This window comes from Aegilops tauschii, chromosome 1 (assembly GCF_002575655.3).
Source record: "Aegilops tauschii subsp. strangulata cultivar AL8/78 chromosome 1, Aet v6.0, whole genome shotgun sequence".
Lineage (NCBI taxonomy): Eukaryota > Viridiplantae > Streptophyta > Magnoliopsida > Poales > Poaceae > Aegilops > Aegilops tauschii.
In genome coordinates, this window is record NC_053035.3 from 168127373 (window position 1) to 168154920 (window position 27548).

Sequence of the window (27548 nt, forward strand, 5' to 3'; positions counted from 1 at the left end):
CAGAGCGAAACACTACCCCACGGACGGCCAGCCCATCCCTCCACTCCTCTGCACCTCCTGTTATTCTCTGTCGAGTGTAGCTCCAGCTCGCACCCGAACCAGTCAAGTCTCGCACTCCTGTCCATCTCCGACTCCACTGCCGCGTGTTCCCTATCTCTAGGTCGTTCCCGTCTGAGGCCTCGACGTCATCCACCGCCTTAGTCCACTCGGCGCGGCATGGTCAACGTGTTCAACAAGCGAGAGTCATCAAAAGACGACTGTACGTGGAGAGGCTGACAGTGGGCACGCACGACATCCATGGACGCACGCATGCAAGTACCTCCTTTTTGCTAGGGAAAATAATGTTTCCTCCCCTGACAGTTGGGACCCACCAGCTACATCTTCGCACGCAAGGAAGTGCATCCTTATTACGCACAAATATGATTGCCCCCACTGACAAGAGAGACCCACCATCTACATCTCCGCACGCAAGAAAATGCATCCTTATTACGCGGAAAAGAAAGTTCCCTCCCCCCTGACAGCTGAGACCGACCACCTACATCTTCGCACGCAAGAAAGTGCCTCCTTATTACGCGCAAGAAAAATGATTCCTCCCGCTTCCAGATGGGACCCACCCAATTTGGAGGCTGACTTGTGGGCCTACTAAGTTGACTCGTACGCATCGCTTTGTCAACTTAGTCAACAAATGATTCTAGCAGCAGTGACCGATGAATCTTAATCCAACCGCCGTGGTGCTTCTTTAACCTCTGATCTACTTGCTCCAGCAGCCCAAACTAGCTTCGTCCATACCGCCTGCTCCCACCTCCCATGGCCGGCTGTGCTGTTGTGTAGGCATCATCGCCAGACATCACTCCACCACTGGCCAGGCCTTCCCTTTACTCACCCACAACCCATGTTATTTTCCGGCGATGGCAGCCGAACCAGTCAACCCTCATACTCCCTTCTGTGTGGAAAACCACTGCCTTGTCTTCCCCTGCTCCGGATCGTTCCCTTCCTAGGCCTCGCCGTCGTCCACCGCCTTGGGGCTCTCGGGGCGGCATCGTCAACGTGGTCGACAAGCGACATCCAGCGAAAGTGGACTATACATGGTGAGGCTGGCAGCTAGACCTACCATCTACATCTTCGCACGCAAGGAAGTGCCATCTTATTTTGCAGAAGAAATGATTCCTCCCCGTAACAGCTGGGACCCACCAGCTTTATCTTCGCAGGCAAGGAAGTGCATTCTTATCCTCCCTGATAGCTGGGACCCACCAAGTCAAAGCGTACGTACTGTTGTCTGTGTAGGCGCAGACATGTAAGTACATACCGGTCGATCGGTCTGTCTGCCACGATCAACCGTGGCCGACTAAGGAGCGGTAGCAGTTCAGGCAGTCCCGTCTAAATTCTATACACGTAAGACATCCATGCTGCAAAAATGACGGCCACGTACGTACATACAAGCGTGATCTTGAACGCGTACAGCAATGACATCTTGTTCATCGACAGCCAACCGTCTGGGTTGGAATGTGTCATGTTCACCGGGAGCCAACTGGCTTGGACAGAACAGCCGAAATGGGATCTGGCGTACCATAGTATGGAGGAAACGGCCTTCTGTTCGACCGTGTATGGTCGAAACGGGATCCTGTTCATCGGGAAGGGTCTGGTGTCCTGCAAAAAGGAGGAAACAGACTTCTGTTCGAGCTCCTACGTTTGAAACGGGGTCCTGTTGATCGGGAGGGGTCTGGCCTACCGCAAAACAGAGGAAAAATACTTCTCTTCGACCTCCTATGGTCGAAACAGGGTCCTCTTCATTGGGAGGGGTGTGGCGTATCACAAAACAGGACTCCACGGGCTACTGTTCATCCACCGTCGACTTCCTCCAGCCTCCAGCTGCCACTGTTCATCCACCGTCTCCAGCCTCCACCAGCCACTATACATCCACGAGTTACTGTTCATCAAACCTCCATCGGCTATAGTTCAACCAGCCTCCACGGGGTTCGGTTCATCCACCCCCAACCGGCTGGGGTGTGTAGCGGCCTCCTCGGGGTCATGTTCATCTAGCTGCAACCGCGTACTACCACGGGGTCCTGTTCATCCAGCGGCAACTGCCTACACAAGGCCGGGGTCCTGTTCATCCAACCCCCAACGGGAATTGTTCATCCACAGACAACCCAACCAGCTCGACTCACACCACATCTCGACTCGTTCTACGTATCGCGCACGAGGCAGCAACAGGCACTGTTCATCCAAAGGGAACCCAACCAGCTAGCCATGTCTCGCACGGGGGTTCGATCGTCTTCAGTAAGCAGCAGCAGCGATCGATCAGGTTCAGTTAGCAGCGAAGGAGTCGGTCGTGTTCAGTTAGGAGCGAAGGGATCGGTCGATCGACTTCAGTATGTAGCAGCATGCGATTGCTCGGGTTCAGTAAGTGAATGCCTCTCACTCGAGTTCAGTTATAGAAGCACCGCATCGCTCGGCCTCGACCACCCAGCGTAACCAGGAACTCTGCGATAATTTCCTCACCCTCACTTTTATGATGATTTTTTAAGCATTGGCGGCCCAAAGAATGTCTTGTAGGTGCGTCCCCGGCCCGCCGAGGACGAAAATACCATTTTTGTCATAGAAGAGGAGCCCACCACATCTACGATGATACGTGGTTTTGTCACAATTATCGTCATAGAAGTGTCATAGCCATGACGTAATTTTTTTCATGCATGCCATAATGTCACAGATGTGTCTTTTTTTGAAGTGAATGCTTGCCAGTAGGTCCCGAGTGCCATGATTTCAGATCTGAACTTTTTATGTTTTCACCAATATATTTGTGCTCTTGATCCTATCTTGCAAGTTCTGCACACCTATTACGTGTTATGATCCGTATACCCCAAGGTGACAATAATTGGGATCCTATCTTGCATGTTATACGCACCTATTATGTGTTACGCGTTATGCTTGCAATTCATTCTTTTGTGCGAAACTTTCATTTCATGAATAGGCTCGAACCCCCTGAGGTGCGCTTTTATTTATATGGTGAGCATCACCAGATTTTGCTTACTGAATTTCATGAGATATGCATGATTCCCACTGATGGGGAAAGTAGAGAGCCTCGACCAGAAGAGTTTGAGGGCTTCCTCCATAATTTAAGTTTGGGTGAAGAAAGGAGCGTGTCGCACGCCTGAGCCACTAGCTTGCAGTTTCATACTGTGTGATACATCTCCAACGTATCTATAATTTTTGATAGTTCCATGTTATTATATTATCTGTTTTTGATGTTTTATACGCATTAAAATGCTATTTTATATTTTTTGGGACTAACTTATTAACCTAGTGCCCAGTGTCAGTTGCTATTTTTCCTTGTTTTTGGCTTTTATAGACAATCAGTACCAAACGGAGTCCAAATGGAATAAAAATTTATGATTGTTTTTCTTGGACCAGAAGAAACCAAGGAGACTTGGAGAGGAGGCCATAAGACCTACGAGGCAGCCACAAGCCATAAGGGCACTTCCCAGGGGGGCGCCTCCCTAGCTTGTGGCCCCCTCATAGACTGTCTTACCCTAACTCTTGCTCCATAAATACCCAAATATTCCCCTTACGTCAGAGGGCACACCAAAAATACTTTTCCGCCGCCGCAAGCTTCTATTCTCGTGAGATCCCATCTTGGGGCCTTTTCCAGCACTTCGCCGGAGGGGGATTCGATCAAGGAGGGCCTCTACATCAACCTTGCTACCCTTTTGATGAAGCGTGAGTAGTTTACCACGGACCTAAGGGTCCATCGCCAGTGGCTAGATGGCTTCTTCTCTCTCTTTGATCTTCAATACAATGTTCTCCTCGATGTTCTTGGAGATCTATTCGATGTAATCTTCTTTTGCGGTGCATTTGTTGAGATCCGATGAATTGTGGGTTTATGATCAGATTATCAATGAATATTATTTGAGTCTTCTTTGCACTCTTTGATACATGATTGAGGTAGCTTAGTATTTCTCTCTGATTTATCGATTTGGTTTGGCCTACTAGATTGGCTTTTCTTGCGATGAGACAGGTCCTTTGTGATGGGTTCGATCTTGTGGTGTCCTCACCCAGTCATAGCAGGGGTAGCGAGGCACATATCATATTGCTTGAGTTTATCCCTCTACATCATGTCATCTTGCTTAAGGTGTTACTCTTGCAAGTGACCGTGAAAGGATTGACAACCGCTTTTTGCGTTGAGTGCAAGTGTTTGTTAGTTTGTGCAGGTGCATATATTGGGGACTTGCTTCTGCCTCCTACTGGATTGATACCTTGGTTCTTAACTAAGGGAAATACTTATCTCTACTTTGCTGCATCACCCTTTCCTCTTCAAGGGAAAATCAATGCAAGCTCAAGAAGTGGCAGGAGGAATTTCTAGCACCGTTGGCGGGGAGGTTCTACATCAAGCCTATCAAGAACATATCATAAACTCTCATCTCTTGCATTACATTATTTTCCATGTTCCTATCGATTTTCTCTCCCCCACTTCTAAAATGTTTTTAGAAAAATACAAAACATTTGCCTTTTTATTCGCCCTCTTTCCATTCGTCTTTTAGTTTGCTTTTTATGTACTTATGTGCTAGATTGCTTGCTTTGTCATGATGTCTCAAGAAAATACCAAGTTGTTTGACTTTTCCAACACTAGTAATAATGATTTTATTAGTACTGCGATTGCTCCCATCACTAGTGTAGAATCTTATGAAATTAATGCCACTTTGTTGAATCTTGTTATGGAAGAACAATTTTCTGGTAGTCCTAATGAGGATGTTGCATCCCATGTAAATAATTTCGTTGAGTTGTGTAATATGTAAAAGAAAAAAGATGTGGATAATGATATTGTTAAATTGAAGCTATTTCTGTTCTCACTACGAGAACGTGCTAAAACTTGGATTTCATCTTTGCCTAAAAATAGTATTGATTCATCGAATAAGTGTAAAGATGCTTTTATTTCCAAGTATTTTCCTCCTGCTAAGATCATCTCCCTTAGGAATGATATTATGAATTTTAAGAAACTTGTTCATGAACATGTTGCACAATCTTGGGATAGGATGAAATTGATGATAAGAAATTGCCCTACTCATGGTTTAAGGTTACAGATGATCATACAAAAAATTTATGTTGGGTTGGATGTTGCATCTAGAAATATTTTAGATTCCACCCCGGGAGGTACTTTTATGAAAATCACATTAGGAGAAGCTACTAAACTCCTAGATAATATAATGGCAAATTACTCTCAATGGCATACCGAAATTTCTAATAGTGAAAAAGTGCATGCGACTGAAGAAATTAATACTTCGAGTGGAAAGATGGATGAACTTATAGAATTGACTGCTAGAAAGAGTGCTCCTATTGATCCTAATGATATTACTTTATCCACCTTGATTGAGAATAATAATGAATCTATGGATATGAATTTTGTTGGAAGGAACAATTGTGGTAATGACGCATATAGAGGAAACTTTAACCCTAGGTCGTTTCCTAGTAATTCCTCCAATAATTATGGTAATTTCTTCAACAATTCTTATGGAAATTATAATAAAATACACTTTGATCTTGAGAAAAAATTAACGACTTCATTAATTCTCAAAAGATTTTCAATGCTGGAAGATGTCCGCGGCGCTAAATTCGAAAATCGATAACCGATCCAGCTCGGTGTCCGCAGGGGTACCTGGTCCGGAACGTATAGCCGGAGACGAGTCCGGAGTTCCATTGACGCAACGATTGCAGGATGTCGAGTCCGCGTGCGGATCCAACGCCGCAGATTTTGTGGCCTCGGAGGGCACAATCTACTTCGGTTCTGAGGCCGTTGCAGCAACAGGATCCATCTCCTGGATGTAATCCGATAACAGACGTAAGTCATGTTCATCGGGATGAGGGGGAGCGATCCCTGCGGTTTCAAACCCATTGAAGATCGAGTCTCCATGGGTACCCGCGGCGTAGTTCAAGCTTCCAAATCTGACCTGGTGGCCAGGGGCGTAGCTATCGATCTGCTCCAGACAGCCAAGCGATTTGGCCCGCAGTACAAAGCCGCCGAACACAAAGATTTGTCCGGGGAGGAAGGTTTCTCTCTGGACGACGTCATTACTGATGATCGAAGGGGCCATCGAGTCCTTTCCCGACGGCACAATGGAACTCTCAATGAAAGCACCAATGTCGGTGTCAAAACCGGCGGATCTCGGGTAGGGGGTCCCAAACTGTGCGTCTAGGATCGATGGTAACAGGAGACGGGGGACACGATGTTTACCCAGGTTCGGGCCCTCTCTATGGAGGTAATACCCTACTTCCTGCTTGATTGATCTTGATGAATATGAGTGTTACAAGAGTTGATCTACCACGAGATCGTAATGGCTAAACCCTAGAAGTCTAGCCTATGTGAATATGGTAATGAGTATCCTTCCATCCAGACTACACTCTCCGGTTTATATAGACACCGGAGAGATGTAGGGTTACATGGGGTCGGTTACATAAGAAGGAATCTTCATAGTTGGTTGCCTAGCTTGCCTTCCATGCCAAGGAGAGTCCAATCCGGACACGGGCATAGTCTTCGGCCTTCATATCTTCACAGCCCATCAGTCCGGCCCAATGAATAACAGGCCGGACGCCCGAGGACCCCTTAGTCTAGGACTCCCTCATTGGTGATGGGCCACTCTCCTGCGGAGTCCCTGAACATTGCCAACCGGCTCAACTGCTGCTTGGGCGCCTTCCCCATGACCTAGTTGGGAACGCCCATTAGTGACGCTCGGCTTACCGTCGCTGACCTGCGTGCGACTGTTGCCAAGTTGCAAACGCGCATTGAGCCGTGGCAGGGTAGGTGGCTCTCAAAGGCGGCCCGGAAGATCCTTATAAACTCCTCCCTCTCCAGCCTCCTCTTGTTCCTCATGAGCTTCTATAGCCTTCACGAGACTCTGCACCCTGAGATCGCCAACGTCCAGTCCCGCTTCTATTGGGCAGGCGACAACAATAAACAAAAATACCATATGGTCAGCTGGCCTGACATTTGCAAGCCTCAGGAACAAGGTGGCCTCGGTATCATGTGCTCTAAACGCATGAATATTGCCATCCTATCCCGTTGGCTCTGGTGCATCTCGCGTCACGGTGGCCTCTGGTTAGACATCATCCGGAACAAGTACCTGCGTGGGCAACCCCTAGACTTCTGTCAGTACACTGGCCGTTCCCAGTTCTGGCAGTCGGTCGTCCAACTTCTCCCAGTCCTCCGCATTGGGACCTCCATCTCGGTTGGATCTGGGGCTGCAACTTTGTTCTGGTTTAACCGGTGGGCCGGCGACACCCCCTTCACGGCACGCTTCCCTGACCTCTTCTCCATCGCCGTCGACCCCCTGATTTCGGTTGAGAGGGCCCTTATTGACTTAGGGCGCCAGGCATTCCATAGGCCATTTGGGCCTTCGGATACCGCCACTTGGCGCGAGTTGCTTGATTGCGTTGCTCTCCACGAGCCGATAGTGGACGCTGGCCCGGATCAGGTGAGGTGGCACCTTGAGCCGTCAGGCCAATTCTCCACCAAGTCCCTTTACCAGGCCATCGCCCCCTCCACCACGCCTCCCCCCTTACGGCGGTGTGGTCCATCTGCCTGCCACTGAAAATTCGGATCTTCATGTGGCAGTGGATTCATGGACGGACCCCGTCTCGGGTCAAGGTCCGCAAGCGCAATGGCCCGGGTTCTGGCCTTTGCCCTCTTTGCGGTGTCCCCGAAGACTTGAATCACATCTTCTTCTCGTGTGTGTCCGCTCAATTTGTCTGAAGCTGCTTTAGGGAGGCGGTGGGTGGGAATTTGTGCCACACTAAATTCCCCGACCTATTTGCCGAATTCCAGAGCTCCTCCCTGCCCTCTCGCCACATTAGGTGGCTTGAGATTGGGGCTATCGCGTGGACTCTCTGGACGATCCACAATAAGCTTGTGATCCAGCACACTCCTCTTCGGCGGGCTACTGACGCTCTTTTCAAACTGTCTGGTTACTTGCAGCTTTGGCGGTCGCTTAGCCGCCCTCAGGACCGGGACGCCATCTCCACCTTCGTCGCCGATCTTCACTCAATGGACGTCCGTCTGTCACCACCACCCCCTCCGCCTCCTCCAGAGCCAGATTAGACGCCTGCTTTGCACTCCAGCGCCCTGTTGTTTTTTCCTTTTATTTGGGCTTTTTGAGTTGTGCCCTCAGCAGAACCTTTTGCACTTCCTCTTGTATGACGTGGGTGTGTGTGTGTGTGTGTGTGTGTGAACTAGTCCATGTTTGTGTGCTCTCTGAGGGGTTGCTTTATTTATAAAGCGGGGCGAAAGCCTTTTTCTGTAAGACCAGCACCCGACCACTTTGAATGATTTTCAGCTTGCATTAACTAACGTGGTTTTAGCATTTTTTCCACATATATAAAGCTAACCCAACTCCACATATTTCTACATCATGCATACATACATTCACCTAGCAATCGCTTTATCCAATCTTTGGAGTTGTTTGACACCGCCGGTTGCCGATCACCACCTGCTGCATGATAAGAACTTGCAAGACTTTGATTTTTGCTCTACTGTGAGCGTTTTACCACCACATCCTAGTAGTTCATAGGAACATCATTCTTGCATTTTGTTTCTTGTTTCTACTAATCATGGCAGGTTCTAGAGTCAATTGGGATTCATCGATCATGGGAGACATGTCATCACCTCAGAAAATACAACCATCAATAGAAGGGGTACAAAGACATCGGAATGCGTACAAACCGGTTCTTGTTTCCATGTCACCTTTTAATGGTTGTTTTAAGCCTGATTTATAGATTGAATGGGAGTTTGAAATAAATGCTATATTTACTACCCATAATTTTTCTGAACGTCAAAAAGTTAAGGTCGCGGTTGGTACATTCACTGGTTTTGCTACTCTTTGTTGGAGTGAACATTGTCCGTTATTCCCTGTTTATGTACCTACTACTTGGGATGATTTAAAACTTTTCATGAGAGATAGATTCGTCGATGTTAATTATACCCGTGGCATGATTAAAAAACTACAACATTTAAAACAAGGTAGTGACACCGTAATAAAATATAATGATGGTTTACAAACTACCTTGTTGCACTCCTTTTTAGAGGAAGCTGAAGATGATTTTATGGATAGATTTTGGGGAGGGTTAAACCATGATATTCATGAAAACTTTGTTTTTGCCACTCTAGCTTTTGCCAACTTTGCTTACGCCACTCTAGATTCTGACACCTCACTTTTGCCACTCTTGGCTTTTGACAATACATCACAAATGCCACTCCATGGAAAAAATGATAATTTTTCATTTCACTTTTGCCACTCTTAGCTTTTGACAATATATCATAATTGCCACTCTGAAAATTTTGCTTTTGCCATGGAATGGCAAAAGTGATATATTGTCAAAAGCTAAAAGTGGCAAAAATGAAATGTCAAATTCTAGAGTGGCATAAGCAAAGTTGGCAAAAACTAGAGTGGCAAAAGCAAAGTTTTCCCATTCAGGAGATACTAATTCATGAAGAGTGTTATCCTATGGACCAATTGTTTCGTCTTTCTTGCAAAGCCGAACAGGAAATAAAACGATGTATTGCCCACAAGGGGAACAAGCGCAAGGTGCACATTCCAAGAGTTGATACGGTTGTTCCTTCAACTACTAGGCATACTATGACAACCACATCCGTTGTTGTGAGGATTACATCACCTCCACCATGTGACACATCACCATCGAGAGTGCGTGCATCTTCTGAGTTGATCATAAGAGGTAGTGACAAATGTACCGATCTTCCCTCTCCACATGAGTATGATGAATGCCTTGTCAATTTAAATGCACCATGTGATGAGCTACCCACTACTTTGATCACACCACCTATTTTAGAGGACTATGTCCATGATTTGACGTTGCCATGTGATCAAATGAACAACAACAACAATTTTGGGTGCACCCAATGAATTAATTGTTGATGCGAAAGAACCATGTGAATCGGGGAATAACTTAGATTTGGATCAAATATGTTTGAAAATAATTGTGCCATTGTTTAATCATTTTGATATGACCTCCAATCTTGGTGATGATTCTGTGTTGAATAACTTGTTGCATGTTTGCTTATTTAAGCATGTTGTAGCATGTAATTTTGAAACAATTAAAGTTTATTCTCCAATGTTTGGATGGTTTAATGTTAAGAATTGTCAATCTTTTGACATGAATACGAGCTTCACTTATATGTGCAAACTGAATTGCAATATTTTCATGCCTTTGACATCTTGTGATAATATATTGGCTTTATATTTCACGACTTTTGAAGGGTACTCTTGTGTAACTGTGCCACAATTGAGATCAGTTAAAATGGATGACAGATACATATACAACGTGTACACCTTGTCTCGTTTGTTAGCCATATTTCAGATTAAGCAACACTGAGGACGGCTTTGTTTTCAAGAAGGGGAGGATGATGAGGACATGGCTACCACAGTTACGCCCACAACCCCTGCTACTATCCTATTGGACCAATTACTAGAGCTCATGCACGCCACTTAAATTATCAGGTACTTTCGTTTGTTGGTAATGTTTCCAATGTTCATGAGAATATGATGTTGCCTAACTTAGATACATTTGTGTTGCTTACAATTGAAGCACTTAGCATGGACAAGAAGGGTGAGCATTGCAGCATGAACAAGCATGGAGATGAAGGCGCGTGCGAAGAGAACAAGAACGGAGGAGATAGTGGAGATTTCCGCACTTTGAAGCTACCATGATGACATCAGGAAGATGGACAAAATATATAAGATGGCCTTTCATAAATTTCGTCCATAACTTATTATTGGTGCTGCGCCACCTTATTTTTGGGCCAAGTCCACGTATTTTTGAAATAGACTTAATAGGCCGTTTTTAGAGTCCATATTAATTGGGAAAATGACTTAGGCTAGAATTTAGTCCCACCTTGCCAAGGGTGGATGAATTTCCCCTTTGTCTCCCTATAAATATAGCCCTTAAGGTACCATTTAGACTTGGGTTTTAATTAGTTAAAAGTTAGCCATTGCTGGAACTTCGTGTACTTCGTTTGTGTCCAACGACCAGACCAAGACCGCTTTTAGAACCCCACTTTTATCAACACTTCATATATATTTGCAATATTCAGATTGCTTTATCATATTCTTGCTTGTTCTTTGATTGCTTGCAGGAATAGACCTTCGTGGTCAGGTTGGTCGTGCTCTGGCATGGTCAATAACCTCTCGGAGTTGGTTAGCGGTTGCTAAGGTGCAACGCCGTGCATGTTTGTAGTCAGATCGTCAAAGTCGTCTCCACCAAATCGATAGTTATCATCTCATCGAAAGATCGGGATTGTCGCCTCTACCAAACAACTTATAAAATAAGTCATACAATTTTCTCATGGAAGAATGGCTAATATTGTTGAACAAAACACTATAACAATAGGTCCTTCGGTCAGGTGCGCTAGTCATAATATCACATTACCGGGTTACATAGAGACCAATGTTATAATTCTTGGAAAATGTTCCAACCATCAAATCTGCGCGAGTCAGATCTGGTTGGTGTCGAGATACCTCAGACTCAGGATGCCTGAGAAGAAAAAGGGTGCAACACAAATTGACGAGAAGATGTTGCAAGATTCTTGGGAAATGAAATATGGAAGCAAGCTCCAAGACATGAGTTGGATTGCGAGACACACATGAGCACACTACCCAAGAAAATCATGACCACATGGATGTCTTACAGCGAAAAGGGCAACTAAGTTCTAGTTAGGAACCATCATTGAGGACACCAAACTTCCACATGTAATTCTGGATTAGCTCTTATGAAGGAAGTTCTTTTCCTTGAACAAACCAATCAGTGGCTTGGCGTGCTAGGAAATACATGTGGGGTGAAGGTAGCAAATCTATCAAACCATAGAATACTTCTCACATGCATGATTGATTTGGGATGATTCCAGAGGAAGCAAAACAAAACATTCTCATATTCACGGTGGCAAATTGCTCGTGAACTTAGAGAAAAACTCTTCTTTTATCGAACATATACTTCATGCTCATCATGAACCATAGAGACAATGAGGATGTGGCCGACGGGCTCAGCAACAGTCCATCGACATTTCAATAATGATGTATTTCCAAAATTATATGAACAAGGAGGTAGCGTTTGCCAGATCAAATGATATACTGACGTATGCTCGAGGAAAACATCCGCAATTAAACAATGATCGGAAGGTGCACCCGGAAATCTGGACTAGGTAGCATGATCAATGTTAGAATGTTGATTCAATAGCCAACACATAAAGCATGAAATTATCGATCATTAAGCTTCAAGCAATAGGGTTGCTAGAAGTTTAAATCCAGGCATCATGTTCACGTGTTGGCATTCCGGTTAAAAACAACACGGTGACCAAGAAATGAATGGAGATGGTGATAAGTCTCACTTGTATCAAGAATTCTTAACAGGTGGTGAAATCCTCATGACATTCTAGACAAAAAGGATGGTAATGCTCCAAGGTAGGACATCTCATAAGATTGATAGCAAGGAAAATCAAGATACAACACAAAACATGAATAGTTTGTGTTGCAGGGAAGGCAAGAATGTTGTTGATGGTAACACAAATCATCGAGGGGAAAGGATGGTATTTCTCACCATGAATTCAATTAACATCTCAGAGGAAGTCAAGATGTTGATGATGATCACATCACATTTTGTCGAGAGGTTTCAAAAGGATGTAATCAAATAGTGGCGGCATCAAGTAAAAGGACCGGTGAAGCAAAAAGTTATCAGAACCACAGATAAGATGCGATCATCGAATTAGAGTTGCCTTTCAAGACAACAAAATGATGTTGTAAACTTGATGTGAGATTTTCCCACAATCTTAAGAATTCGTGTACCAAAGAAGGACGAGGTAGCACGGTCAAAGGTAGCATGATAAGGATGCAGCCAGTAGTCTAGTATGGCAAGGTTGAGTTTAAATTTCCTAGTACAAAGTACTAGGAGTACTGAATCGTAGTGTGGATTCGATTCGCTATTCGGTGTCCTCGAGTGAGTAACAACTCAAAACCCGGGGAAAAATGAAATCGGCAAGAAGCAATACTTGAAGAAGACTCAAAAGAAGCAACACAGTTCTTTGATATTTTTGAGATACCACAAGGTAATACTCGATTCTAGATCAGGAGAGAGGTTGAACACGCATTTTGATCGGTAGAAGACAAGTGCTTTAACTTGCCCGAGAAATGGAATCAACGGAGATAAACATGGTTGGAACCACGATTGCTAAGGACCAAACATAGATACAAGATGAACTTATAGCAAGGGGATAAGTATTAATACAAGAAGCTTCCATGATAAGATCTACATCATGTGCATGGGCATGAACACTGATACGTCTCCAACGTATCTATAATATTTTATTGTTCCATGCTATTATATTATCTCTTTTGGATATTTTATATGCATTAATATGCTATTTTATATTATTTTTGGGACTAACTTATTAACCTAGAGCCCAGTGCCAGTTTCTGTTTTTTCCTTGTTTTTGAGCTTCGGAGAAAAGGAATACCAAACGGAGTCCAAACGAAATAAAACTTTCACGATGATTTTGTTGGACCAGAAGACACCCAGGAGACTTGGAGATGAAGTCGGAGGAGCCACAAGGTGGCGACAAGGGTGGGGGGGGGCGCCCCTACCTTGTGGGCCCCTCGTGACCCCCTGAGCTAGTTCTTCCTGAAGGAAATATGCCCCAGAGGCAACAATAAAGTTGTTATTTATATTTCCTTATATCATGATAAATGTTTATTATTCATGCTAGAATTGTATTAACCGGAAACTTAGTACATGTGTGAATACATACACAAAACAGAGTGTCCCTAGTATGCCTCTACTTGACTAGCTCGTTAATCAAAGATGGTTATGTTTCCTAACCATAGACATGTGTTGTCATTTGATGAACGGGGTCGCATCATTAGAGAATGATGTGATGGACAAGACCCATCCGTTAGCTTAGCATAATGATCGTTTAGTTTTATTGCTATTGCTTTCATCATGACTTATACATGTTCCTCTGACTATGAGATTATGCAACTCCCGAATACCAGAAGAACACCTTGTGTGCTATCAAACGTCACAACGTAACTGGGTGATTATAAAGATGCTCTACAGATGTCTCCGAAGGTGTTTGTTGGGTTGGAATAGATCGAGATTAGGATTTGTCACTCCGTGTATCAGAGAGGTATCTCTGGGCCCTCTCGGTAATGCACATCACTATAATCCTTGCAAGCAATGTGACTAATGAGTTAGTTGCGGGATAATGCATTACGGAACGAGTAAAGAGACTTGCCGGTAACGAGATTGAACTAGGTATGATGATACCAACGATCGAATCTCGGGCAAGTAACATACCGATGACAAAGGGAATAACTTATGTTGTTATGCGGTTTGACCGATAAAGATCATCGTAGAATATGTAGGAGCCAATATGAGCATCTAGGTTCCGCTATTGGTTATTGACCGGAGAAGAGTCTCGGTCATGTCTACATAGTTGTCGAACCCGTAGGGTCCACACGCTTAACGTACGATAACGATTTTGTATTATATGAGTTATGTGATTTGGTGACCGAATGTTGTTCGGAGTTCCAGATGAGATCAGGAACATGATGAGGAGTCTCGAAATGGTTGAGAGGTAAAGATTCATATATAGGATGATAGTATTCGGACACCGAAAGTGTTCCGGGGGTACCGAGTACGTATCGGGTCACCGGAAGGGGTTCCGGGCACCCCCCGGCAAAGATATGGGCCTTATTGGGCCTAGGGCAGGACATACCAGCCCCTTGTGGGCTGGTGCGCCCCCATATGGGCTGATCTAAGTGGAGAAAGGAAAAGGGGAGGAGGAAAGGAAATAGAGGGAATAGGATTCCCCTTCCTTTCCCCTCTCCCCTCTTTCCTCCCCCCTCCGAATAGGAATATGTAAGGGGGGAGGCCGACTTGGGAGGCGCCCAAGTAGGATTCCTCCTACTTGGGGTGCCCCCTTGGTTGCCTCTCCTCCCCTCCAACCTATATATATATATATATATATATATATATATATATATATATATATATATATATATATATATATATATATATATATATATATATATGAAGGGAGGGCACCGCTAGAACACACAACAAACATTGTTAGCCGTGTGCGGCGCCCCCCTCCACAGTTTACACCTCCGGTCATATTCATGTAGTGCTTAGGCGAAGCCCTGCGCGGATCACTTTACCATCACCGTCACCACGCCGTCATGCTGACGGAACTCTCCCTCGACACTTTGCTGGATCAAGAGTTCGAGGGACGTCATCGAGTTGAACGTGTGCAGAACTCGGAGGTGCCGTACGTTCGGTACTTGGATCAGTTGGATCGCGAAGACGTTCGACTACATCAACCGCATTACTAAACGCTTCCGCTTTCGGTCTACAAGGGTATGTGGACACACTCTCCCCGCTCGTTGCTATGCTTCTCCTAGATAGATCTTGCGTGATCGTAGGAATTTTTTTTGAAATACTACGTTCCCTAAAAGTGGTATTAGAGCCAGGTCTATGCGTAGATGTTATATGCACGAGTAGAACACAAAGAGTTGTGGGCGATAAAAATCATACTGCTTACCAGCATGTCATACTTTCATTCGTGGTATTGTTGGAGGAAGCGGCCCAGATCGACATTACATGACCGCGTTCAAGAGACTGGTTCTACCGACGTGCTTCGCACACAGGTGGCTAGTGGTTGTCTGTTTCTCCAGCTTTACTTGAATCGAGTGTGACTACGCCCGGTCCTTGTTGAAGGTTAAAATAGCACACTTGATAAAAAATCGTTGTGGTTTTGATGCGTAGGTAAGAACAGTTCTTGCTAGAAGCCCGTAGCAGCCACGTAAAACTTGTTTTTGCAGGGCTTGCTGTGATGTGATATGGTCAAGACGTGATGAGATATAAATTGTTGTATAAGATGATCATGTTTTGTAACAGTTATCGGCAACTTGCAGGAGCCATATGGTTGTCGCTTTATTGTATGAAATGCAATCGCCATGTAATTGCTTTACTTTATCACTAAGCGGTAGCGATAGTCGTAGAAGCAATAGTTTGCGAGATGAAAAGGATGCTTCGCTGAAGATCAAGGTGTCAAGCCGGTGACGATGGTGATCATGATGGTGCTTTGGAGATGGAGATCAAAGGCACAAGATGATGATGGCCATATCATATCACTTATATTGATTGCATGTGATGTTTATCCTTTATGCATCTTATTTTTCTTAGTATGACGGTAGCATTATAAGATGATCTCTTACTAAATTTCAAGGTACAAGTATTCTCCCTGAGTATGCACCGTTGCGACAGTTTGTCATGCCGAGACACCACGTGATGATCGGGTGTGATAAGATCTACGTTCACATACAACGGGTGCAAGCCAGTTTTGCCACGCAGAATATTCGGGTTAAACTTGACGAGCCTAGCATATGCAGATATGGCCTCGGAACACTGAGATCGAAAGGTCGAGCGTGAATCATATAGTAGATATGATCAACATAGTGATGTTCACCATTGAAAACTAGTCCATCTCACGTGATAATCAGACATAGTTTAGTTGATATGGATCACGTGATCACTTAGATGATTAGAGGGATGTCTATCTAAGTGGGAGTTCTTAAGTAATATGATTAATTGAACTTAAATTTATCATGAACTTAGTCCTGATAGTATTTGCATATCTATGTTCTAGATCAATTGCTCGCCTATAGCTTCCCCGTTTTATTTATGATATGTTCCTAGAGAAAACTAAGTTGAAACTTGATAGTAGCAATGATGCGGACTAGGTCCGTGATCTGAGGATTATCCTCATTGCTGAACAGAAGAATTATGTCCTTGATGCACCGCTAGGTGATAGAACTATTGCAGGAGCGAGTGCAGACGTTATGCATGTTTGACAAGCTCGGTATGATGACTACTTGATAGTTTAGTGCACCATGCTTTACGGCTTAGAACCGGGACTTAAAAATGTTGGGAAGCGCCATGGAGCATATGAGATGTTCCAAGAGTTGAAATTGGTATTTCAGACTCATGCCCGAGTCGAGAGGTATGAGACCTCTGACAAGTATTTTTGCCTACAAGATGGAGGAGAATAGCTCAACCAGTGAGCATGATCTCAGAATGTCTGAGTACTACAATCGCTTGAATCAAGTGGGAGTTAATCTTCCATATAAGATAGTGATTGACAGAGTTCTCTAGACACTATCACCAAGTTACTGGAACTTCGTGATGAACTATAATATGCAAGGGATGACGAAAACGATTCCCCGAGCTCTTCGCGATGATGAAATCGGCGAAGGTAGAAATCAAGAAAAGCATCAAGTGTTGATGGTTGACAAGATCACTAGTTTCAAGTAAAAGGGCAAGGGAAAGAAAGGGAACTTCAAGAAGAATGACAAGAAAGTTGCCACTCCCATGAAGAAGCCGAAAGCTAGACCCAAGCCTGAAACTGAGTGCTTCTACTTCAAAGGAAGTGGTCACTGGAAGCGGAACTGCCCCAAATACTTGGCGGATAAGAAGGATGGCAAAGTGAACAAAAGTATATATGATATACATGTTATTGATGTGTGCTTTACTAGTATTCATAGTAACCCCTAGGTATTTGATACTGGTTCAATTGCTATGATTAGTAACTTGAAACAAGAGTTATAAAATGAACAGAGACTAATTGAGGGCAATGTGACGATGTGTGTTGGAAGTGATTCCAAGATTGATAAGATCACCATCGGACACTCCCTTTACCTTCGGGATTAGTGTTGAACCTGAAATAAATGTTATTTGGTGTTTGCGTTGAGTATAATATGATTGGATCATGTTTATTGCAATACGGTTATTCATTTAAGTCAAAGAATAATTGTTATTCTGTTTACATGAATAAAACCTTCTGTGGTCATACACCCAAGGTGAATGGTTTATTGAATCTCGATTGTAGTGATACACATATTCATAATATTGAAGACAAAAGATGCAAGGCTAATAATGATAGTGCAACTTATTTGTGGCACTGCCGTTTAAGTCATATTGGTGTAAAGCGCATGAAGAAACTTCATGCTGATGGACTTTTGGAATCACTTGATGCTTGCGAACCATGCCTCATGGGCAAGATGACTAAGACTCCGTTCTCCGGAACAATGGAGCGAGCAACTAACTTATTGGAAATAATACATACTGATGTATGCGGTCCGATGAGTGTTGAGGCTCACGGTGAGTATCGTTATTTTCTGACCTTCACAGATGATTTGAGCATATATGGGTATATCTACTTGATGAAACATAAGTCTGAAACATTTGAAAAGTTCAAAAGAATTTTAGAGTGAAGTGGAAAATCATCATAACAAGAAAATAAAGTTTCTACGATCTGATCGTGGAGGTGGATATTTGAGTTATGAGTTTGGTCTCCATTTGGAACAATGTGGAATAGTTTCACAACTCACACCACCTGGAACACCACAGCATAATGGTGTATCCGAACGTCGTAACCGTACTTTATTGGATATGGCGCAATCTATGATGTCTCTTACCGATTTACCACTATTGTTTTGGGGTTATGCATTAGAGACAGCTGCATTCACATTAAATAGGGCACCATCTAAAAATCCGTTGAGACGACACCGCATGAACTATGGTTTAGCAAGAAACCTAAGCTGTCGTTTCTTAAAGTTTGGGGCTGTGATGCATATATGAAAAAAAGTTTCAACCTGATAAGTGCAAACCCAAATCGGAGAAATGCATCTTCATAGGATACCCAAAGGAAACTATTGGGTACACCTTCTATCACAGATCCGAAGGCGAGATATTCGTTGCTAAGAATGGATCCTTTCTAGAGAAGAAGTTTCTCTCGAAAGAAGTGAGTGGGAGGAATGTAGAACTTGATGACGTAATTGTACCTTCTACCGAATTGGAAAGTAGTTCATCACAGAAATCAGTTCCAGTGATTCCTACACCAATTAGTAAGGAAGTTAATGATGATGATCATGAAACTTCAGATCAAGTTACTACCGAACCTCGTAGGCCAACCAGAGTACGATCCGCACCAGATTGGTACGGTAATCATGTTCTGGAAGTCATGTTGCTAGACCATGATGAACCTACGAACTACGAGCAAGCGATGATGAGCCCAGATTCTGACATATGGCTTGAGGCCATGAAATCTGAGATGGGACCCATGTATAACAACAAAGTGTGGACTTTGGTGGACTTGCCCGATGATCAGCGAGCCATAGAGAATAAATGGATCTTCAAGAGGAAGACGGACGCTGATGGTAGTGTTACTATCTACAAAGCTTGAATTGTCGAAAAAGGTTTTCAACAAGTTCAACGTGTTCAATACGATGAGATTTTCTCACTCGTATCGATGCTTAAAGTCTGTTCGAATCATGTTAGCAATTGCCGCATTTTATGAAATCTGGCAAATGTATGTTAAAACTGCATTCCTTAATGGATTTATTAAAGAAGAGTTGTATATGATGCAACCAGAAGGTTTTGTCAATCCTAAAGGTGCTAACAAAATGTGCAAGCTCCAGCGATCCATCTATGGACTGGTGCAAGCATCTCGGGGTTGGAATATATGCTTTGATGAGTTGATCAAATCATATAGTTTTATACAGACTTGCGGTGAAGCCTGTATTTACAAGAAAGTGAGTGGGAGCACTACAACCTTTCTGATAAGTATATGTGTATGACATATTGTTGATCGGAAATGATGTAGAATTTTCTAGAAAGCATAAAGGAGTGTTTGAAAGGAGTTTTTCAAAGAAAGACCTCGGTGAAGCTGCTTACATATTGGGCATCAAGATCTATAGAGATAGATCAAGACGCTTGATAAGATTTTTCAATGAGTACATACCTTGACAAGATTTTGAAGTAGTTCAAAATGGAACAATCAAAGAAGGAGTTCTTGCCTGTATTGCAAGTTGTAAAGTTGAGTAAGACTCGAAAGACGACCACGGCAGAAAATAGAAGGAGAATGGAAAGTCATCCCCTAAGCCTCAGCCATAGGTTCTATAAATTATGCTATGTTGTGTACCAAACCTATTGTGTACCTTGCCATGAGTTTGGCAAGGTGGTACGATATTGATCAAGGAGTGGATCACTTGACAGCGGTCAAAATTATCCTTAGAAGACTAAGGAGATATTTCTCAGTTATGGAGGTGATAAAGAGTTCGTCATAAAGAGTTACATCGATGCAAGCTTTTACACCAATCCGGATGACTCCAAGTCTCAATCTGGATACATATTGAAAGTGGGGGCAATTAGCTAGAGTAGCTCCGTGCAGAGCATTGTAGACATAGAAATTTGCAAAATACATACGGATCTGAATGTGGCAGACCCGTTGACTAAACTTCTCTCACAAGCAAAACATGATCACTCTTTGGGTGTTAATCACATAGTGATATGAACTACATTATTAACTCTAGTAAACCCTTTGGGTATTAGTCACATGGCGATGTGAACTAATCACATGGCGAGGTGATCTATGGGTGTTAATCACATGGCGATGTGAACTAGATTATTGACTCTAGTGCAAGTGGGAGACTGAAGGAAATATGGCGAGATGAACTATGGGTGTTAACCCCCTCTCCCTCGTGTCGGCACGAAGGGAATCCTATGCTATGAATGCATACCCCTCCCCCAACCGAGGTTCACCCTAGAAAAGTGTTTGAAGTAGCTAGCAGCCCTCCCTCCCTCGTGTCGGCACGAAGGGAATCCTAAGCTATGAATGCATGCCCCCCCCCAATCGAGGTTCACCTAGCAAAGTGCGAAGTAGCTAGCAGTCGCCCTCCCTCGTGTCGACACGAAGAGAATCATAAGCTATGAATGCATGCCCCCCAACCGTGGTTCACCTAGCAAAGCGCGAAGTAGCTAGCAGCTCTCCCTCCCTCGTGTCAGCATGAAGGGAATCCTAAGCTATGAATGCATGCCCCCCCAATCGAGGTTCACCTAGCAAAGTGTGAAGTAGCTAGCAGCCCCCCTTGTGTCGCCATGAAGGGAATCCTAAGCTATGAATGCATGCCCCCCCAACTGAGGTTCACCTAGCAAAGTGCGAAGTAGCAACCCCCCCCCCACACACACACACACTTTCAGTCGGTGGGCCAGAGAGGCATATCTCACCAAGATGGATCGTAAAACAGACCAAGAATAATCCACCTTGGTCGTACAACCTCTCTCTTGTTGTTGGTCAAAGTGATGGTCGTCCATGCGACCCCGGAGATGGGCTAGCTCGCCAATAATCACGCAAGTAGCTAGTCCCCAAAGACAACCACTGCATGCGTGTGGCCCAAACATATGTATGGAGAGGTGTGTTTTTGAGTTACAATGGAACAACTTTGATGTGGCATCGTGATTTCGAACTAGAAATCCCCACACTGAGTGAGGGTTAGGTTGACGATGCATATCTATGTTACACCACACTTCAAGCCAACGACGGGGATCCATGCATGCATGCGTGCATAGTATATGCGCTCAAACTTAAGGTCTGAATCTCACCATGACCTGTACTACGATAACACGAACCAAATGAGGAATCCGCCATGGTAACCTATCTTGTTGTTGGTCAAGGTGATCATGGATGTCCACACGGGCCCACGAATATATAGGCTTGTCGCCGTTAACCACGCGAGGGAGTGTACCGTTTGAAGGCAACCACTACATGCATATGTATGGAGGTGATGCGTGCATGCATGTTTGAATACCATTTCACAACATTGATGTGGCGCGTGCGTAAAAAATCGTACACTGGCTCCCCACACACAGCGAGATCGGTTCTTGATGTGTTGTTGTACTAGCCACTTCGACCTGATGGGAGCGATTCATGCATGAATACACATGCATGTGTGTGTGCTCAAACTGTATCATCCATGTCATCCCAGAGCAAAAATAATAATCCCCTCCTAAGTTAAATTAACCTCTCTTGTTGTCAGGCAAAAAGTAGTGATGGACCAAGCGGACCCACAGATGGAAAGCATCGATATCGCTGATAACTGCTTAAGTGGGTGCGAGAGGACAACCACCACCACTTTGCATGTGGGCCAAACATATATATGTTGAATACCCAAAATGCACAACTTTGATTTGCCACATGCCTCAAAAACCATAAACCATGCACCCACACAGAGCGAGGTTTCATGAAGCGTACTACATATGATGGTCCCCTTCCCCCCTCTTCACTACATACTATATGCTCCTACCGTAATATATGTACAGCCCAAAATAATCCTCATCGATGGTGAAATTAATTAACCTCTCCCGATGTAGGTCAACGTGATGCATACATGCATCGACGATGGCCTCGTGGGCCCACAGATGGAAGCGTCACACGTGAGTGTCCTAGCTAGGATAACCACCGCGTGCATGCATGTGGCCCAAAAAGGTGTTGTGTGATGTTTGAATAGCCAATTTCACAATTTTGATGTGGCACGTGCCTCGGAAACCAAAAGGTCCCGACACTGAGTGAGGTGTACTTGTTGACGGACGCGTACGTATAGTATATATGCTAGTCCCCTCCCACCTCTTCGACGCGTACTATATACCACCATAACACAAACAAAAAAGATTCTACCTTGCTGGTCAAATTAACCTCACTGCCGGCTGTTCGTCAAAGTGATGGACGACGAACTTGCGGGCCCACAGAAAGCGTCACACGCGAGTATCAAGTGTCGTGTAGGAAAACCATCAACTGCATGTGGCCAAAACATGTATGTATGAAAGGGTTGTGTAATGTTTTAAATAATGATTTCACGACTCTGATGTGGCACCGGCCTGCCTAACAAAACGGCCAACCCACACGGTGGCTCACAACTCGTAGTGTATTGCAAGCCACCCGCCACCCCTGGACATGCACACCCACACACACACCGCGAATCCCCGCAACTATGGTGCATGTTAAATTAATTATCCCGCGGTGAACATATGTTACCAAAGGAGGGACGTTTTAATTTCAAAAAAATCACAGAGATCATTAAGATGTTTTAGTACATTAATTTATTGATTTTCTATGGGTATAATGTGCAAAAATCAAATTTGAGCTACATGCACACGTGACAGTGCACCTAAATGGATTGCAAAAACACATGTGTCTCACTGGGTGCATGTTTACTCCCCGTGCAACAAATTTCAAACATTGAGAATCTTGATTTCTAAATTCTAGTACATCCAAAACTTATTTGAAGTTCATGAAACTTATCGTGTTGTCATATGGACACCGATACAAAGTGACATTGTTCTTTTTTGTCAAATTTGAGACCAGTTTTGATGTAATCATTATCTAATTACAAAACGGGAGATTATTAATATTTGGGAACCAATATCCCAAACGGACTATTTATTCGAACCGTGAGTGTTAGACCAACAATGGATACGTGCCATGCTTCGGTTAAGCAATAAAGCGGCATCATTAATCATCCAAATAGAAAAACAATATACGTGCCGCCGCGCGACCCGTGTGCCGCGCGAGCTGGCGTGAGTTGACGGGACGCATGCGAGCAATCCGCCGCGCAGGCAAACGGGGAGGCGTGTGTGCAGGTGTGTGAATTGACGGAGGCGTGCTCGCTGCGCAGTGTCATCGGGAGGCGTGCGAGTAGCTATGTGATACTTTGGTTGGCATGCCAGCAGTTCGGTGCGGAGGCTCACCGGGAGGCAAGCCATCGTTTTGGCCGCCGCCCGCCTCTCTCCCACAACTCCCACTACTCAATATTAATGGTGCGCCTGAGCGGCTACACCCCCATCCTCGCCACACACACACAATCCTCTCTCTCCACTTGCATCCTCGACACCGCTCTCAGTCCTCAAAGCCGTCAGTGTATGAGGATGCTGCCGAAGCGCCCCGTCGGAGGGAGTGGTGACGCCGGGGCTGCTAAAGCACCGGAGCACGGCGTGGAGATGGAGACAGAGGTTGTCGTCACCGTCGGTGAGTTATCGCTGCACCCTGACATCATCGACGGTGTCGAGCTTCCACAGCAGAAGGCAGAGTTCCACACCGACTCTGGTGACGACCCCAGCGACGACTCCGGCGCCACTCCGGCGATGACTCCGACAACGACGGACATCTGGTTAGTCATCTATACCTATTTATGTGTCAAATAGATCATAGGGTTTCTCTGGTTACTCCTGCCCCCCCCCTTTTGGAATAGAAATCCTATGGTTATGTTCTCCCATTCCATGAAATCTGAGTAAGTTTCGTTAGATCCGTGTAGTGTATTGATTGTTTGAATGGTACAATTGATAAGTGATTAGTTGTTTCATCTATGCAAATGATTTCGGCTAGTAATCCGACTAGGTTTAGTGTCCGTGCTAATAATTCCTAGCCAGGACTTGACAATTGATTTAGAATGACCTACATATGTTTGTGCCATTATTTTCTTCAAGATTGGTCTGTACATAGACGACTATGCTTAAAAATCGAACCATAATCTCTGGATATGTATAAATAAATAGCCATAAATTCCTAATCCTACTTCACGGCCTGTAATCATTCATTTGATGCCAAATTTGTTTTACTATTTGTATAGGTGTCGTCTGACGATGTGGACAGCGAGGATGAAGATGGCCAGAGGAGGTACAAGAGGCAAATCCCGAGGGAGCTTTATGCGGGAATGCATAATAGGCGTATTAGGACCTGGAACGGCGGCTATGGATGCCCATTTTTCAACCAGAAGCTTCATGACGTGTATCTAAGTGTTCTGGCGCATGCAAGAGGACGGGCCGTTGGCTCCTTCAAGCAGAAGTATTCTTGCAGGGTGGCGCACGGCGCGTACACCGAGTACCCGGAGAAGCTTCAGGATCGTGCCGGCATGTGAGATGAGATGTGGGATGGATCGAACTATGTACGCTTGAGTATGCTTAATGATGGTTGAACTATGTACTTATGGTTGAACGATGCTTATGCACGTGTACGCTTATTATCTATGCGTGAGTATGTTAAATATTTGGTCAAAATTTGGTAAAAATTACAAAGGGGGGCCAATAAACCAGGACGAAGGTAGTACGTCAATCACACACGGTTCCCAAATTTGGAACCGTGTGCAATGACTTTCATTTTTCCTATTGCGTCAATCACACACAGTTCGCTCTAGCAAACCGTCGCCCCCAAAATTCTTTGTGGGACAAAAAACCCTCACCACCCAATTCAAAAAAGAAAAAAAGAAAACCCTCACCATCCCCACGTCACAAAAACCCTCACCCCGCCCGCCACCCCCAGCGGTACGTTCCCCATTCGCACCTGCACAAGCTACTCCGTGTCTATGCCATGGCACCGCCTATCGTGGCGGTAAATACTTAGCTCGACGCCTGCTGCCGCCAGCCTGGCGGTAAAGCCCACCGCATTTCGCCACTTCTGCTTGCCGCCGCCTATCGCCATCGACTTTCTCGACGCTGCTCGCAGTCGACCCAGCTCCACTCGGTTGGGGAATCTGCCGTACATAGGGTTCTTTCTCATGGATGACAAGGTAACTAATTTAATGAGATATTATCTCATCTCTTATCCCAGTTCATCTGCCTCCTTTAATCACCCGGCGAAAATCGCTGTGAATTCATTTTTATTCGAGCTGATTTGAGGGTTTTCTTTCATTCAAAGAATGTACAGTGCGCCGACACTTCAGGACTTTGCGACCTCCGCTAAAGATTCCATCTCACCGTACCAGATAACTTGAGGACGCGCGTGGTATGTTCAATCTCACCCTAAATAGGTTGGCATGGCCTACTTTCTTGAACATATTCTAAATATTGCTACATTTGAATAAAAGGTGGCACATGCACCATATACGTCAAAGGGGATTTTCCCCCTCTCCTTTCTATATTAGGCAAATTAATGATGTATTGTTCTTTCAATTACTCTCATATTTCCATGACATCATGTTTACCCTATCTATTTAATTATAGATTTTTGTCCTTCGATTTCAAATGTTGTATAGTTCTTTCAATTTGGGCTCATATTTGCATGTTACCATATTTTCTTTAACAATCCTACCAATTTCTGCAGCACATCCCTTGCTATGCAACAGATTATGTAGTGCACAATTTTTCCCTTTACATAGATAATTGCTGCACGGATGTCATACTGCACACAAACCACGGATTTACAATCGTTGCTACTGTAAGACTTGATGAACATGGTGACTCTTATTTTTCCACTGGCTTTTGGAAAGAAATATCTAAGTTTTATGTATTGAAAGCTGGCACCAAAATTGCACTGCACATAAAAGGGCCTGGTCATGAGATATATGCTAACTTCCCCGACAAAATCATCCATCCAGACTTTGTTCGAATTAAGTTTTCTTTTCAACTATCTGCATGTTGACTTACCCAGCAATGTCAAATGAATTGTGTAGTATTTAAGCAACCAATTTGTCGATGGAAATGACACCTATGGGATCACTAGGATCCCTTCTACGGTTGGCGGGCGCGGGGTTGTGCGAAGAGCGGGTCTGGTGGTCAACACAAGGATCGTTTACCCAGGTTCGGGCCGCGAAGATGCGTAATACCCTAGTCCTGCTTTGATGTATATTTGATAGTTCTTGAACTCTTGAACTAGCTACGGGGCGTGCGTAGTCCAAAAGATCCGAATCCCTTCTCAGTACGCCTCGGGCCTCCTTTTATAGACGAAAGGGGTTGCCACATTGGCACACAGGAGGTGGAAAGATATACAGTGTACAAGCTCATCGCCTGTCATTACGGGACAAGGCGCATTAAATGTGCCCCTTAGGTGTCACGTTGCTTTATTGGGGACGGCAACGAGGCCCGTCCCGTCCGTCGCCGCTCCGCCTCGCTCCGACATGCGTCCAGGCCAATGAGGCATGCGGCGCCATGTAGGCTGGCTGGCTGCTGAGATGGCGTAGTGGTAGGGTCTTCACGAAGATCTGCATGCCAACACGCAGGTGCTTGCTAAGTTGGCCTGGAGGCTGCACATTGCCACGCAGGTGTCTGCCCAACTGGTTGGGCTGGCAGCTGTATGGGAACGGCGGTCGAGTCTTGGCAGACGTGGGTCTGGCTGTGGCCTCGCTGGTGTCCTCGGCAAGGGTCTTGCCGTGGCGTTGCGGTTGTCCCCGGCAAGGATCTTGCCGGGGGGTCTCGTGGATTTCCTCGGCAAGGATCTCGCCGAGGGTCGTCGTCTTCTGGTCCTCATCTGATCTCGTGTGCTTATGATCTTCACAAAGATCTGCATGCCACCACGGAGGTGCCTCCCGAGCCTTGGTTCCAATGTGGCTGATGGTGTTGGAACCCTTGGGCTCAAGGGTGGTGCGCTCTGCTGGCGTTGGGCAAGTTGCCCCGGCAAGGCTCTTGCCGGGGCCGCGGAGCCCGCCCCGGCAAGGCTCTTGCCGGGGGAGTCCACCTCGCCCTCTTGCTCTTCGTGTCTCTGGTCTTCGCGTTGCTTTGCCTGTCTTGTGCTTTTGGCTGGAGCGCTGCTCTGGTATTCTTGTGCTTCTGCTCCCTCCCTTTGCCCTGCTAAGTGTGGCCGCAAGTGTGGCTCTGACTGCCCGTGCACAAGTAGAGGGGTAAAAAGGAGAGCCCCTACTTTTGTACACCAACAGGAGCCCCCGGGTCTGGGCCAC